The sequence below is a fragment of the Chrysemys picta genome, chromosome 7 (genome assembly GCF_011386835.1).
Source record: "Chrysemys picta bellii isolate R12L10 chromosome 7, ASM1138683v2, whole genome shotgun sequence".
In the NCBI taxonomy this organism is placed as follows: Eukaryota; Metazoa; Chordata; order Testudines; family Emydidae; genus Chrysemys; species Chrysemys picta.
Genome location: NC_088797.1, coordinates 31,877,177 through 31,892,728, shown reverse-complemented (window position 1 = coordinate 31,892,728; position 15,552 = coordinate 31,877,177). Strand labels below are relative to the sequence as shown.

Sequence of the window (15,552 nt, the reverse complement as noted above, 5' to 3'; positions counted from 1 at the left end):
CTCCCCTGCGAGGTGCCAACTCAAGGTGCTGGAGAACAAAGAGATCAGGTGGCCTCCTGGCCTGGGGAAAGAGACAAAGGACAGAGGAGGGGCTGGAGGGGGTTGCAGTTTGGAGCTGGCTGTGGAAATAGAGGGAGGCCCAGCACTGGTGTCTGGGCTTCCTTCCCCACAAGACGGACCAGACTGAGGGGTCCTGTTTTCCATACCTACAAGCTCTGCTTTGACTGTGTTCCCGTTGTCTAATAAACCTTCTGTTTTACTGGCTGGCTGAGAGTCATGGTGAATTGCAGGAAGTATGGGGTGCAGGACCCTGACTCCCCCACACACTGTGACATCCAGCAGCAGCAGGACAGGTTCTCTTCCAGCCCTCTGGGGTGGGTGTTGGGAGTGGGAGGAGCGGAGGGGAATGTGGTTACTCCTATTACCAGACTTTTAGGCCTGGTCTACACTACAACTTTAATTAGGATTTAGCAGCCTTAATTCGAATTAACCCTGCACCCGTCCACACAACGACGCCATTTAATTCGAAATAAAGGGCTCTTTAAATCGATTTCTGTACTCCACCCCGACGAGCGGAGTAGCGCCAAAATCGATTTTAGCAATTCGAATTAGGGTTAGTGTGGCCGCAATTCGATGGTATTGGCCTCCGGGAGCTATCCCACAGTGCACCATTGTGACTGCTCTGGACAGCAATCTGAACTCGGATGCACTGGCCAGGTAGACAGGAAAAGCCCCAGGAATATTTGAATTTCATTTCCTGTTTGCCCAGCGTGGAGAACACAGGTGACCACAGATAGCTCATCAGCACAGGTAACCATGCAGTCCGATAATCGAAAAAGAGCACCAGCATGTACCGTACGGGAGGTACTGGATCTGATCGCTATATGGGGAGAGGATTCAGTGCTAGCAGAACTTCGTTCTAAAAGACGAAATGCCAAAACTTTTGAAAAAATCTCCAAGGGCATGATGGAGAGAGGTCACAATAGGGACTCAGATCAGTGCCGCGTGAAAGTCAAGGAGCTCAGACAAGCCTATCAAAAAACAAAGAAGGCAAACGGTCGCTCCGGGTCAGAGCCGTGGACATGCCGCTTCTACGCCGAGCTGCATGCAATTCTAGTGGGGGGCGCCACCACTACCCCACCTGTGACCGTGGATTCCGAGTCGGGGATAGTCTCATCAGCTACACCTGAGGATTCTGCGGATGGGGAAGAGGAGGAGGAGGAGGAGGACGAGCTTGCAGAGAGCACCCAGCACTCCATTCTCCCCAACAGCCAGGATCTTTTCTCAGCCTGACTGAAGTACCCTCCCAACCCTCCCAAGCCAGTATGCAAGACCACGACCCCATGGAAGGGACCTCAGGTGAGTTTACCTTTTAAAATATAAAACTTGTTTTAAAAGCAAGCGTTTTTTAATGATTAATTTGCCCTGAGGACTTGGGATACACTCACGGCCAGTACAGCTACTGGAAAAGTCTGTTAACGTGTCTGGGGATGGAGCGGAAATCCTCCAGGGACATCTCCATGAAGCTCTCATGGAGGTACCCCAAAAGCCTTGCCACAAGGTTTCTGGGCAGTGCAGCCTTATTCTGTCCTCCATGGTAGGACACTTGACCACGCCATGCTTGCAGCAAGTAATCTGGTATCATTGCATGACAAAGCCTGGCAGCGTATGGTCCCGGTGTTTGCTGGCATTCAAGCAACATCCGCTCTTTATCTTGCTGTGTAATCCTCAGGAGAGTGATATCGCTCATGGTAACCTGGTTGAAATACGGGAACTTAATAAAGGGGACAGAGGTGGCCCTTCCTACTGGGCTGTTTGCCTGTGGCTGAAAAGAAATCCTTCCCTGCAGTTAGCCAAGCGCAGGGCGGGAAATTGGCCCTGAGCTTTTCGCGTTTGGCTAGCAGGGATCTTCCCTGTTACCAGCCACGCGGTGGGGGGAGGGGTACAGCGATCATCCCAGAGAATTCATGGCGGGAGGGAGGTGGCGGGGGGGTTAGTTTGGTTCCTGCAGGGATCTTCCCTGATACCAGCCACGTGGTGGGGGGAGGAATAAAGCAATCATCCAGAGAATTGGATGGGGGGGCTGGTTAGTTTGTTTTCTGCTGCTGCTGAATGTTAACAGGAAAACTGCAGCACTCAACGGGCTTTGCTTGGTATGTGGGAAAGGAGGGCGCAGAAGCCGAAAGACCATGGCTTACCATGGCTGCATGCAAGCCGAATTCTGTTGCCCGGACCTGTGATCTCTAGCAGCAAAGACACAGGCACTCAGTATTAAGAGGCAAAATGCGACCTTGCACAGAAATCACATGTGCTATGTAATGTGAATAGTGTTGGTCACCGTGAAAGAGTATAAGCATTGTTCTGCAAAATGTATCTTTTAAAAAAATTCTCTCTTTTTTCCCCTCCCTACAGCAGCTGCAAATTCCTCAAGCCTCCCTCCTCCGTCCCGAAGGCTATCACAGATAAGGCGTTGGAAAAAGAAGACACGAGACGAGATGTTAGCAGAAATCATGGAATCCACCCGCAGTGACAGAGCTCATCTGAATGAGTGGAAGGACACGGTTTCAAAGTATAGGAAAGAAGCCAGTGAACGTGAGGACAGGAGGGACCAACGTGAGGACAGGAGGGACCAACGTGAGGAGATGAGAGACGCTCGAGATGAGAGGTGGCGGCAGGAAGATCAGAGGAGGCAGGATGCAATGCTGGGGCTGCTGCGTGAGCAAACAGACATGCTCTGGCGTCTGGTGGAGCTTCAGGAACGGCTGCAGGAAAACAGAGTGCCGCTACAGCCCCTGTATAACCCCTCTCCCCCCTCCCCATGTTCCATGTCCGCCTCACCCAGACAAGTAAGAACGCGGGGGGGGGGGGAAGGCTCCGTACCCCTTCTCATTCCACCCCAGTGGACAGCCCAAGCAAAAGGCTGTCATTTTTTTAACCTTTTTTTAGTGGCCTTTTCCTTCCCACCGATCCTCCTCCCAAACCCCACCCGGGTTCCCTCCCTCTTTTTATAATCTATTAATAAAGAATAAATGATTTTTAAATGATAGTGACTTTATTTGGTTTGAAAGCAAGCTGGGGGAAGGGGGAGGGTGGGTTCCTTACAGAGAATGAGTCAATAAAGGGGGCGGGTTTTCATAAAGGAGAAACAAACAGATATTTCGCACTGTAGCCTGGCCAGTCATGAAACTGGTTTTCAAAGCTTCTCTGATGCACAGCGCTTCCTGGTGTGCTCTTCTAATCGCCCTGGTGTCTGGCTGCGCGTAATCAGCAGCCAGGCGATTTGCCTCAGCCTCCCACCCCGCCATAAAGGTCTCCCCCTTACTTTCACAGAGATTGTGGAGCATGCAGCAAGCAGAAATAACAATGGGGAGATTGGTTTGGCTGAGGTCTGAGCGAGTCAATAATGATCGCCAGCGACCTTTTAAATGGCCAAATGCACATTCTACCACCATTCTGCACTTGCTCAGCCTGTAGTTGAACAGCTCCTGACTCCTGTCCAGGCTGCCTGTGTATGGCTTCATGAGCCATGGCATTAAGGGGTAGGCTGGGTCCCCAAGAATAACTATTGGCATTTCAACATCCCCAACGGTTATTTTCTGGTCCGGAAAGTAAGTCCCTTGCTGCAGCCCTTTAAACAGAGTAGTGTTCCTGAAGACGCGAGCGTCATGAACCCTTCCCGGCCAGCCCACGTTGATGTTGGTGAAACGTCCCTTGTGATCCACAAGTGCTTGCAGCACCATTGAAAAGTACCCCTTGCGGTTTATGTACTGGGTACCCTGGTGCTCCGGTGCCAAGATAGGGATATGGGTTCCATCTATCGCCCCACCACAGTTAGGGAATCCCATTGCAGCAAAACCATCCACTATAGCCTGCACATTTCCCAGAGTCACAAACTTTCGTAGCAGCACCTGAGTGATTGCTTTGGCTACTTGCATCACAGCAGCCCCCACAGTAGATTTGCCCACTCCAAATTGATTCCCGACTGACGGGTAGCTGTCTGGCATTGCAAGCTTCCACAGGGCTATCGCCACGTGCTTCTCAACTGTGAGGGCTGCTCTCATCTTGGTATTCTGGCGTTTCAGGGCAGGGGACAGCAAGTCACAAAGTTTCATGAAAGTGCCCTTACTCATGCGAAAGTTCCGCAGCCACTGGGAATCATCCCACACCTCCAACACTATGCGGTCCCACCAGTCTGTGCTTGTTTCCCTTGCCCAGAATCGGCATTCCATGGATAGAACCTGCCGCATTAACAACATGATCTCCAAAGCACCGGAGCCTGCGGTTTGACAGAATTCTGTGTCCGTGTCCGTGTCCATGTCCATGTCCTCATCACACTTGTCGCTGTGCTGCCGCCGCCACTGCCTCCTCGCCTCATTTTTCTGGTCCTGGCTCAGCATAAACTCCACGAGAACGTGCGAGGTGTTTACAATGTTCATGACTGCTGTCTTGAGCTGAGCGGGCTCCATGCTTGCCGTGGTATGGAGTCTGCAGTGTTCACCCAGGAAAAAAGGCGCGAAATGGTTGTCTGCCGTCCGTTGCTTTCATGCAGGGAGGAAGGGAGGGGTGAGGCTGTACCCAGAACCACCTGCGACAATGTTTTTTGTCCCATCAGGCACTGGGATCTCAACCCAGAATTCCAATGGGCGCGGGATACTGCGGGAACGATGGGATAGCTATGGGATAGCTACCCACAGTGCAACGCTCCAGAAATTGACGCTAGCCCCGGTACTTGGACGCACACTGCCGAATTAATGTACTTAGTGTGGCCGCATACATTCGACTTTATACAATCTGTTTCCCAAATTCGAATTATATAAATTCGGATTAATCCCGTAGTGTAGACATACCCTTAGTTTCCAGTCAGCACTGCTAACCGGACACCTAGGTCCCATTTTCTACTTGAGTTTCCAGTCTAAAACTGGATAACTGGCAACAGGGGTGCCAGAAAAGCCTGACGGGGAGAGGAGGGGCAAGCAATCATTTTTAAAAGTGAGAGGGCTAAGCCTTAAGCGGTGGGAAGCAAGGGGTGGGTGGGCTAGAGAGTGGAGAGGAGCTAATGGGCAGGGCCATGTCTGTTGTCCTGCCCAGGTAGGTTGGAGACTGTGGGGATCAGCTGACACAGTATTCCCATCCAAGGTGACATGACAGCCAGTAATGGATTTAGAGTTAGAGGGGCCCCTGGGCCCTGTGCTCAGCTTCATTTTTGGGGCCCCTCCTTGGGACCCAGCCAAGAAAAAGAACATTCTCTCTTATCTCCCCCAACCCCGTTTTTTCATTTTTTTTCTTCATCCTCCTCCTATAATTAATAGCAAGTAAATGAAAATAAAGTGAGGTACCTTGATTGTTCTTGTAGTCTAACTTCTTTTTCCACAGACCACTTGAAAATCGCGGAAGGTCTCGATGGACCACTTAATGATCTTTCCAAATATTGTAAAAAAACATTGGGGTGCGGGATCTCGCCAAGAGCTACGGTGAGGAAGGGGGCTCACGGTTGGGGCAAGAGGTTGGGGTGTGGAGTGCTTACATGGGGCAGCTCCTGTTTGGTGCGAGGGGTTCAGGTGGGAATGCAGGGGGTGCAGGAGCTCCTGTTTGGTGCTCAGGATGGGGGTGGGGATGTGGGGGGGGGTTCAGGAGTCAGGGCATGGGGTGCGGAAGGGCTGGGTATGTGTGGGGGTGCAGGAGTCAGGGCAGGGGGCTCGGGGAATGTGAGGGGGTGCAGAGGCCTGGGTGTGTGTGTGGGGGTGCAGGAATCAGGGCAGGGGAGGTGTGAGGGGATGCAGGGGTCAGGGCAGGGGGGCTGGATGTGTGTGAGGGGGTGTGACGTTATTGATATAATCTGGGACCATATAGATCATTGTTGCAACCAAGGTCCTGTAGTGGCACGCAAATCTTGTATAAAGGGGGTCAAATGGGGTGTCTAAGACAAGGTTATGGTTTACTGGTTATGATTATGCTGTCTATATGTGTGTATCCATTTTGTAGTTGAAGTTATGAATATTGGCTCTATACTGTCTGTATTTCAAACTTATGCTATGCTACTGGGTGACATCCCAGACAAATTGGTGTTAGCTCTGCCTAGCCTGCTTGATGGCCCATTAAGGACCATCAGCTATACAATGGACCCATTGAGAGAAGGCAAGTATGCCTTGAGACTCAGCAAAGTATGCAGGAACTTGCCCATGTGACTCCAGACTCCATTTTGCTGTAATTTTCCACAGTAAGTACAAAGAGGTGTTCTTACACCTGGAAAAGACTATATAAGGCTGATGCCTCATCTCCATCTTGTCTTCAATCCTGCTTCATACCTCTGGAGGAACTTTGCTACAAGCTGAAGCTTTGAACAAAGGACTGAGGACCCATCCCAGCAGGGGATGTATTCCAGAGACTTGATTTGAACCTGCAGTTTATTCTATCGCTGCTGCAAGCCTGAACCAAGAACTTTGCCATTACTGTATGTAATTGATTCCATTTAACCAATTCTAACTCTCATCTCTATCTTTTTCCTTTTATGAATAAACCTTTAGATTTTAGATTCTAAAGGATTGGCAACAGCGTGATTTGTGGGTAAGATCTGATTTGTATATTGACCTGGGTCTGGGGCTTGGTTCTTTGGGATCAGGAGAACCTTTTTCTTTTACTGGGGTATTGGTTTTCATAACCATTTGTCCCCATAACGAGTGGCACTGGTGGTAATACTGGGAAACTGGAGTGTCTAAGGAGATTGCTTGTGAGACTTGCGGTTAGCCAGTGGAGTGAGACCGAAGTCCTCCTAGTCTGGCTGGTTTGGTTTGCCTTAGAGGTAGAAAAAACCCGAGCCTTGGGCTGTAACTGCCCTGTTTGAGCAATTTGTCCCGAGTTGGCACTCTCAGTTGGGTTCCGCCAGAACCGCATTGTCACAGGGGGTGCAGGCATATGGGGGCATGGGGGGGGGTGCAGGAGCTAGGGCAGGGGGCATCTGAGGGGGTGCAGGGGTCAAAGAAGGCTGGGGGAGTGTGGGGGTGGGCAGGGGGCTGGGGTTGATGGTGGGGAGGGCGAAGAAGAGCGGGCCGGGTCAGGACCCCTTTGGACCGTGGGCCCGGCACCATGGTAAATCCGGTACTGGTAATGGGGCAATAACCCTGCTCCTGCCCTGAAGGGTTAAAAACAGACCTGGAGAGGATTGTGGCTGGGGAAAGGCTGACTGGGGAAGCAGCCTCAGCTGGGGCCACGCCACAATTAGGCCACAGCTGGCCTTATAAAAGACCTGCTAGCCAGTGCTCAAGAGTCTCTCTCTAGCTGTTGAGGGAGATGGGCCTGGCTGCTGAGCAGGGGATCTAAAGTGGAGCAGGGCTGGGGAAAGACCAGAGGAGCTGGGGAGCTCCAGCCTGGAAAACCCCCAGGCTACAGGCCTTGTTAAAGGCTGAGAAGGTACAGGGGTTGCGGAGAGGGCAGCCCAAGGGTAGGCAGAGGCAGCAGGTCCAAGCCCTCCTTGCCGATGATGAGTAGCAATTATACTGCAGTCTGCCCCAGTGAGCGGGGGCTAGACGGTGACTGGCAGTAGCCCAAGACTGAGGCGAGGTGGGGTTGGGGGTTGGGGATTCCCTGGGGAGAGGAGAGCCAGAGAGAGTGTGGGATACTGCAGGGGGCAGAACCCCAAGAGAAGGGGCACTGGGGTCCTGGAAGGACATGGGAGGCCAGCAGCAAGCGAGACACCGGCCTGCAGAGGGCGCTCTGGAGGCTGGTGTTGGGGTTACTATGCCTGCCTGAGCCAGAGTTCTTCCATGTTTAAACTCTGTCCTTCCATGTTTAACTCTGATCGACCTTAACAACCAAGGACAGGAATTGGAATGTGTAAATAGCTAGTTAGCAATTACGACCTTGCTCATTTCAGGTACCAAACAATAATGATGAGGTTTGCATGTTTCTAGCTGGGGAAGGGGTAATAAACTAAGGGTAAACAGGACCAAATAACTGTTTAGAGAGAAGTTACTAACAAGCTAGATTTATAGCCCTAGAATGATTTAGTTGCTTAAATGTATGAACATGCCTTTGGTAGAGAGGGGAGGGGGAGTAGAGGAGGGGTGGTACAGAGGGGAAGAGAGGGGGGGGGCTTAGTTGTAAAATGTATAAAGAAGAGAGAAACTGTTTTTGCTGGTGTGCTCGATTTGAGACTTGCCTGTCTCCTTGCACCACTTTGAGATCTCAAATAAACTTTGATTGTTTCTCCACCCCGGTATGTTTATTGGCGTGAAGCACTCCGGGCAACGAATCTCACTGTTGCTGTCCTCGGGCCCCTGTGCCGGCAACAGTCTTGGTGTCCCTGGGTGGGCACGAGGCTGAAATTTAGCCTTGCCTGGATCCCTCCTGCGGCCGACGGATTACGACGACGACCGACGCCCAGAGCTCACCGGTGACTTCATCGGGGGCCTCGGCGGAGATGTGATTTGGTCGACCCCGGAGGGCACAACGGTGCAACGCACTTGATTAGTGGAGAAACAGCTGTGGGCGACGGTGCAGAACCGGACCCTTGGATAAGGTAGGAACAGTCCAGTGGGGACTTTACCTGTTTTGACCTGGGGACGCCCAGTGTCTCCCTAGAGTATGGGGCAGGGACAGAGTACTGCAGGCAGGGCAAGGTGTACGCCCTTAGAATGCATTCTGGTGAACTGGAAAGTGTTTGGATCGGATCCGTTGATTAAAAGTAAATTAAAAGATTCTGTACAGTAGACTGGCCTCAATATCAGCTAGAGGACCAGGAAAGGTGGCCACCGGAGGGATCACTTAATTATAATACGATCCTTCAATTGCTTTTGTTTTGTCAGCGTACGGGTAAATGGAATGAACATATGTATGTACAGTTGTTTATGTTGTTAAGAGAGAGATCAGATCTTTTGCAAAAGTGTAATTTGACTCCGACAGGTTCGGTAGTAACTATTGTTAGTCCTCAGAACCCTCCCCCGGTTGTAATGGCAGAGTCGGTGTCCCCTTCGGCTCCAATACCCCCACCAAAGATAGGGTGCCTGAGGTCCCAGAGATTGCCCCCTCAGTGGGATTCTATCCATTGATTACTGAGACTCGGATAGCCCGTCCTGGAACAGACAATCGCCCAGCCACTACAATGCAGGTTTATACCCAGGTGCCTTTTAACCCAGTGGACCTAGCAGCTTTTAAGGCACAGGCAGGGGAATTCTCTACGAATCCAAGCAAGTTTATCTCGGTCTTTGAAGGGTGTCTGGCTAGCCATAAGCCTGACTGGGATGACTGTAATGTCCTTATGCGGACCCTGCTGTCTGAGGTGGAGCGTAATCAGTTTGTGTCTAAGGCACGAGAGGAGGCACAGCTTAGACATGAGGCAAACGCAGCAAATGTTCCTGTTGCTGCAGTTCAGGTCCCTACAGCAGACCCCCGGTGGAATCCGAACATGCCGGCAGATCTCACCTGTCTCACTGTATACAAGGAGCTCCTATTACATGGTCTCCGACACTCAGCTGTCCGACATAACAATTGGGCTAAGCCGTATGAGCTAGTACAGGAGCCAAAAGAGAGTCCGGTTGCTTTTCTGCAGCGTATTCGGGATACTATCAGGCAACTACTAATGCAAACCCCGATGATCAGGCTACTGAGGCAATTATGAAGGGTATCTTTACCAGCCGTGCCGCCCCTGATATTAAAAGGAAATGCAGAAAAAGGAGGATTTGATGGGCATGATAATGGCACAGATTTTGGAAACTGCAAACAGGGCTTATAGCCTTAGGGAGGGAGAAAAGGAAAAGAGGCAAGTGAAAATGATGGTTGCAGCAGTACAGGCTGGTGGCAGGGGAAGATTTCAGGAAGGTGGAAGGGGCCGGGGAATGAGAGGATGTGGACGTGGGCGCCTTGGCTCACAGGAAAGGCGTCTGGGTCGCAACCAGTGTGCCATATGCCGAAAGGAGGGACATTGGAAAAATGAGTGCCCCGAAAGGGAAGGTACCCCTATGATGGCAGCGGAGGATCAAGAATAGAGGTGTCAGGGGAGACGGACTATCCTGCCCCCGGAACCCCGAGTAAAAATGCGGGTGGGAGATTCAGACATAGACTTTTTAATAGACTCTGGAGCTGCACGAACTGCTGTAAACCAACCCCTTCAGCTGCCTGTGGCAGATTCTCTCACTGTGGTGGGAGCCACAGGGAAAGGAACTAAGTGCCCAGTATATGCCCCAGTGGAGTGTGCTTTGGGAAACAAAACTCTATCTCACAGACTGGTTTACCTCCCCGATTGTCCAACGCCACTATTAGGACGGGATCTGCTTTGTTGCTTAGGTGCCACCCTGCATTTCACTCAAGATGAAATAACCCTCACCTTACCTCCAGAGAATGCCTGGATAATGACACTTGCAATTGAGCCCTCAGCCATGCAAGCCCCAGAGTGGACTCAATGGGAGAAGCGGGTTTTTCCTCTGGTATGGGCATCAGGGATCCCAGCAAAGGCAGCCCATCATACTCCTATTACCGTTCAGTTCTTGCCAGGAGAAGGTCCAGTGCGAATCAAGCGGTATCCGATCAAAAGGGAAGCCAGAGAGGGATTGCAGGAAACTATAGACCAGTTCCTAAAGTGCAGGGTACTTCGAGAATGCCAGTCAGCTTGGAACACTCCTATCTTGCCTGTACAAAAGCCCAATGGCACATACCGGCTGGTCCAGGACCTGAGAGCAGTTAATGAGTGGGTTAAGACTCTACACCCCCTTGTTCCAAATCCGTATACACTGTTGGCCTCTATAGGGGGGCAGTACACCCATTTTTCAGTCCTGGATTTAAAGGATGCTTTCTTCACGATTCCGGTTGACCCCCAGTCTCAGGATATTTTCTCCTTCGAATGGGAGGACAGAAGGAGGGTTAGGAAGCAGCTTTGCTGGACAGTGCTGGCTCAGGGATTTAAAAATTCCCCCATCCTTTTCAGCCAGGCCCTGGCTAGAGACTTGGAGGAGTGGGACAACGAGGACAAAGTCCTCCTCTTGCAATATGTGGATGACTTGTTAATTGCTGCAGTGGGTCTAACCTCTTGCCTTAAAGCCACTGTGAGCCTCCTGAACTTCGTTGGACTTCGAGGATATTGAGTAGCACTGAGTAAGGCTCAGATTGCTCCCCCAGTGGATGGAATCTGACAACGGAACACACTTCACATCCCAAGTTGTTCAGAAGATATCGGATGCCCTACAGATCCCCTGGAAACTTCACACGCCATGGCGACCGCAGGCCAGTGGGGTAGTGGAGCGTACAAATCAGACACTTAAGCCGCACCTCTCAAAGGTTTGCCAAGAGGCTTTCCTTAAGTGGCCTGATGCTTTGCCCCTTGTTCTGCTCCGCATTCGCGCTCTCCCTAAGGGCAGGTTAGGGCTCAGTCCCTTCGAGATTATGTTTGGAAGGGCATGGCCTATGAATGGTACACCGGTTCTGGCAGGGGAGTGGGAAATGGGGTGTGGCTTCTTATCTCAGTACATGTGCTCTCTGTCTGCTGTTCTCTGTTCTCTCCACAGGTATACCAAAGATTTGCAACCTCTCCCGCTGGATGCCCCAATCCACTCCTTGCAGCCAGGTGATTCCGTACTCGTCCGGACCTGGAAGGACGAGCCTCTCCAAGAGAAGTGGAAGGGACCCTACACCGTCCTGCTGGTCTCCCATACAGCAGCAAAGGTTGAGGGACGCAAAAGCTGGATTTATCACTCTCGTCTGAAAGCAGTGCCTGCTCCTGAACGGTGGACCGTCCAGCCTGCAGAGAAGACTGCCAGCGATGATTTGAGACTTAAGCTGTTATTCAGACGACAATAGTGTCTGCTGGGAATGTCCTGTGATCTCTTTGGACAGTCACAGCGCACTCCCTGCGAGACCTCTGAGTGTTGGTTGTGTTTGTTTTCACAGGACCGGCCTAACCTGCTGGCCTGGTCCCTTTTGTTTTTAATCTGCTACTATTGGTAATTGTTATTTTGTGGGTATTTAGGGAATTGTGATTGTTAGGCCCTAGGATCACCTGCCCAATATGAGTTCAGATCCAGGGTCTGCCACAGTGGTGCTCTTTGCCATAGGGACACTCCTCTTGTTAACTCCCGTTTCCCCCCAGGCACATGCGGGATGGAAAGGAATCCCTACTAACTTAGAGACAAACACATATGAGTCCCTGGAGGTTTGCTTTGCCCAAGAGTTTAACCTCTCCAACTGCTGGGTATGCTCCCAAATCCCACACCATGCTGCAGGGCTACCCTGGAGGGTGGTTCCCCAGAATTGGTTAGATATCTGTTGGGGATGGTTCAGTAGGGGGAAAAATGCCTCAGGTACCCCCTTGTCACAGAACTGTACCATTGAGTCCCAGTATGCATTAAGGGACGACCCCTGGAAGCCGCAGGCCAACTCAACATATATCCCTTCCCCTATTAGGTTACGGCCAGTAGCCCCTGGGTTGGTGTGCTATCGACAGTTTAAGTCCAGCAATCACACCTGGTTTGCTGGGAATAGCACCTGTCAGTATTATTTATCCCCTGACAGTGATGTTTCCATCCCTGTCTATGTTCACGGCAAATCCGACTCTACTGCCCGGTTCGGATCGTTTAATGACAGACAAGTAAATAGGTGGAGTAGCGGTTATAATGGCTTGGTAGGGAATGGCCACTCCTTTTATATTTGAGGTACCTCTGCCTGTAAGTGGCTACCGCATCAGTGGTATGGAAGCTGCTATCTAGGATATCTTGCCCCTCCCCTTCGTGTCCTCCCTAAACTGCCCCCTGGCCACGCCAGGCAGCGTAGATCTTTGTATGCCACCCCAGAGCCCATTACAGAAGGAGACAGATTGGGTATGATCTTTCTCCCATCCTATGGGGTAGGACGACAGGCTCAATTTTATCGTAGGCTCTCTGTGTTTCTCACCAAGTATGCCAATGAGACCTTGGCCATAGAGAAAAGCCTTAACTCAGAGCTTTACCAGCTCCGGTTGCTGTCCCTGCAAGATAGACAGGCCTTAGATTATGTTTTAGCCTCCCAGGGCGAGGTGTGTCCTTATTGGGAGTGAATGTTGTACTTATGTCCCAGAAAGCTCACAGGACATTAACAAGCACGTCCTGTCAGCCGAACAGGCTTTTGAGCAGTGGAAGGCTCAGGAAAGAGAACCCACAGTTTTTGATTCCCTTTGGAGTTGGTTGCCTAACCTGGGAGGACTGGGAAATAGCCTTGTGCATCTCCTCCTTACAGGTGTGGTACTGTGCCTGGTCACCCTCCTCCTGATTGCTTGTTTTAAATTGCTCCTCTGTAAGCTTTGTGCCCCCATTCCCCAGAAATCCCAGCATACTCTCTCATTGAGAACCCCAGCTCCATGGCACTCAATCGTATCTTGTCTATAGAATATGAGAACTCAGCCAAAAGCTTGTTGAGTATTCTCAAAGGAGGGAACTGTTGGGGTTACTATGCCTGCCTGAGCCAGAGTTCTTCCATGTTTAAACTCTGTCCTTCCATGTTTAACTCTGATCGACCTTAACAACCAAGGACAGGAATTGGAATGTGTAAATAGCTAGTTAGCAATTATGACCTTGCTCATTTCAGGTACCAAACAATAATGATGAGGTTTGCATGTTTCTAGCTGGGGAAGGGGTAATAAACTAAGGGTAAACAGGACCAAATAACTGTTTAGAGAGAAGTTACTAACAAGCTAGATTTATAGCCCTAGAATGATTTAGTTGCTTAAATGTATGAACATGCCTTTGGTAGAGAGGGGAGGGGGAGTAGAGGAGGGGTGGTAGAGAGGGGGGCTTAGTTGTAAAATGTATAAAGAAGAGAGAAACTGTTTTTGCTGGTGTGCTTGATTTGAGACTTGCCTGTCTCCTTGCACCACTTTGAGATCTCAAATAAACTTTGATTGTTTCTCCACCCCGGTATGTTTATTGGCGTGAAGCACTCCGGGCAACGAATCTCACTGTTGCTGTCCTCGGGCCCCTGTGCCGGCAACACTGGTGAACTAATTCCCTGAATGACCAGCAGGAGGATAATTTAAACAGTCTTTCAGGCTCAAAACAAGGCACAATCAAGCCCCTTTATATGGTGAAAACAGCTGCAGGCAATGGGACTTGCACGCAAGACACTAAGCCATGTGGCTAGGCCAATGTTAACCCTGGCAGATGAAGAGGGCTCTCCCTGGTTGCAAAGGAGAGGGCTAGGCTGTGTATGTTGGAGGCAGGATGCCAGGAGAAGCAGTTCTGAGTGTGACCCAGGGGAGGGCTTTTTGAGCATAGAGCTTGAGGGGTGAGTGGGGGGTAGGGGCAGATGTGGGGATTCAGGAGCAAGGACACTGCCTGTTGCTGTTAGTGTTCAGGGAAACAGTACCCTGTAAATAAACAAGGTTTCACCAAATAATTGATGTGACTTGTATCCTCCTGTAGACGTACGCTTCCTTGCTCACGGTACAAATTCACTGCAGACCACTCTTTCACACACTAGTGCCCTTTTATTTCCCTGTATTTTCCCACCACCCCGTATATACAGCTTTTTACAGTTAACTATCAGTCAGTTAGCCCCCTTAGGGAACAGCTTGCTCTTACAGCTAGCTGGGAGCAACAGGTCCTCACTTTCCTGTTCCTCCCCTCCTTCTTCCTTCCTGCTAGCTTTATAGGCCTTCCTCCATCAAGCTCACAGGTGATTCTCTTTTAGGGCTTTAATCAGCCACAGCCTGTCAGCTCCAATCACTTCCCCTTACTGGAGCTGAGCTAGCAGGGCCTGAGTCAGTGCCTTTTGGCGAGCACCCTGTTTTACACACCCCCCCCTCCCACCCCCATCTTAATAATGGGGACCCCGGACCGCCTTTGGCCTCTTGGCCCTTCCGCCGCTCCCCCGTGGGAGGGTTCAGCGGGGAAGCCTCCCTACTCCAGGCAGGGTTCTCCCCAGTCAACCCCCAGCAACTACCTCAGATGGTTTCTTCATCCCCCTCGCACAGAAGGAGCATTTATCAGGGAGGGGTGGACCTCCCATCCCTGCCTCTGCTCGCAGGTCATCACACCAATCACAGTGCAGCAGGCCCCCTATCCCCAGCTCCTCCTGTGTGTCTGGCCAGGGTTCGGGGGTTAGTTCCACTTCTAGCGGGATCTCCCCCGCCTCAGTTTTCCCCCACTCTCCTTGCGGCTCGGGGCTCTCCTGCCCCTCTGATGGGGGAGGGGGGTAGGCATTCATCCCACCGCTGGGCAGGACCTTCCTCACCTCAATTTCCCCCGTTCATTCCAGTACATCTGGGGCTGCTTCCACAGAGAGTGGGATCAGGGGGCGTTTCCCTGTGCCCCTTCCTTCTCTGGGGGGGTCCAGACTGACGAGCTCCCCCATATATACTTCCTGTGGGTCTCCCTGCTCTGGGCTTTGCTGTCTAGGAGTTTTCTCTTCATTCCCAGGACTAGGGTCATCCTCCTACCCTGGGGCTCTCATTCTCCAGGGATCCACCCCCCCTCCTTTTGGGGTACCCTGTTGTTTCATGCCCAGTAGTGGGGCCCAGTCCTGGCCTAACACTACTGGACACGGTAGTTTCTCCAGGACCCCTAACCATTTCCACCTGAAGCAACCGTTTGCTTCTAG

General features: G+C 51.3%; 1 long non-coding RNA gene across 1 annotated transcript; it reads left to right on the top strand.

Moving 5' to 3' along the window:
- Nucleotides 1-8,088: 8,088 nt before the first annotated feature.
- LOC135972584 (uncharacterized) lies at nt 8,089-12,642 on the top strand. Its single transcript, XR_010589072.1, has 2 exons — nt 8,089-8,515; nt 11,493-12,642. It is a non-coding gene; the product is annotated as an uncharacterized LOC135972584 (long non-coding RNA).
- Nucleotides 12,643-15,552: the final 2,910 nt, after the last annotated feature.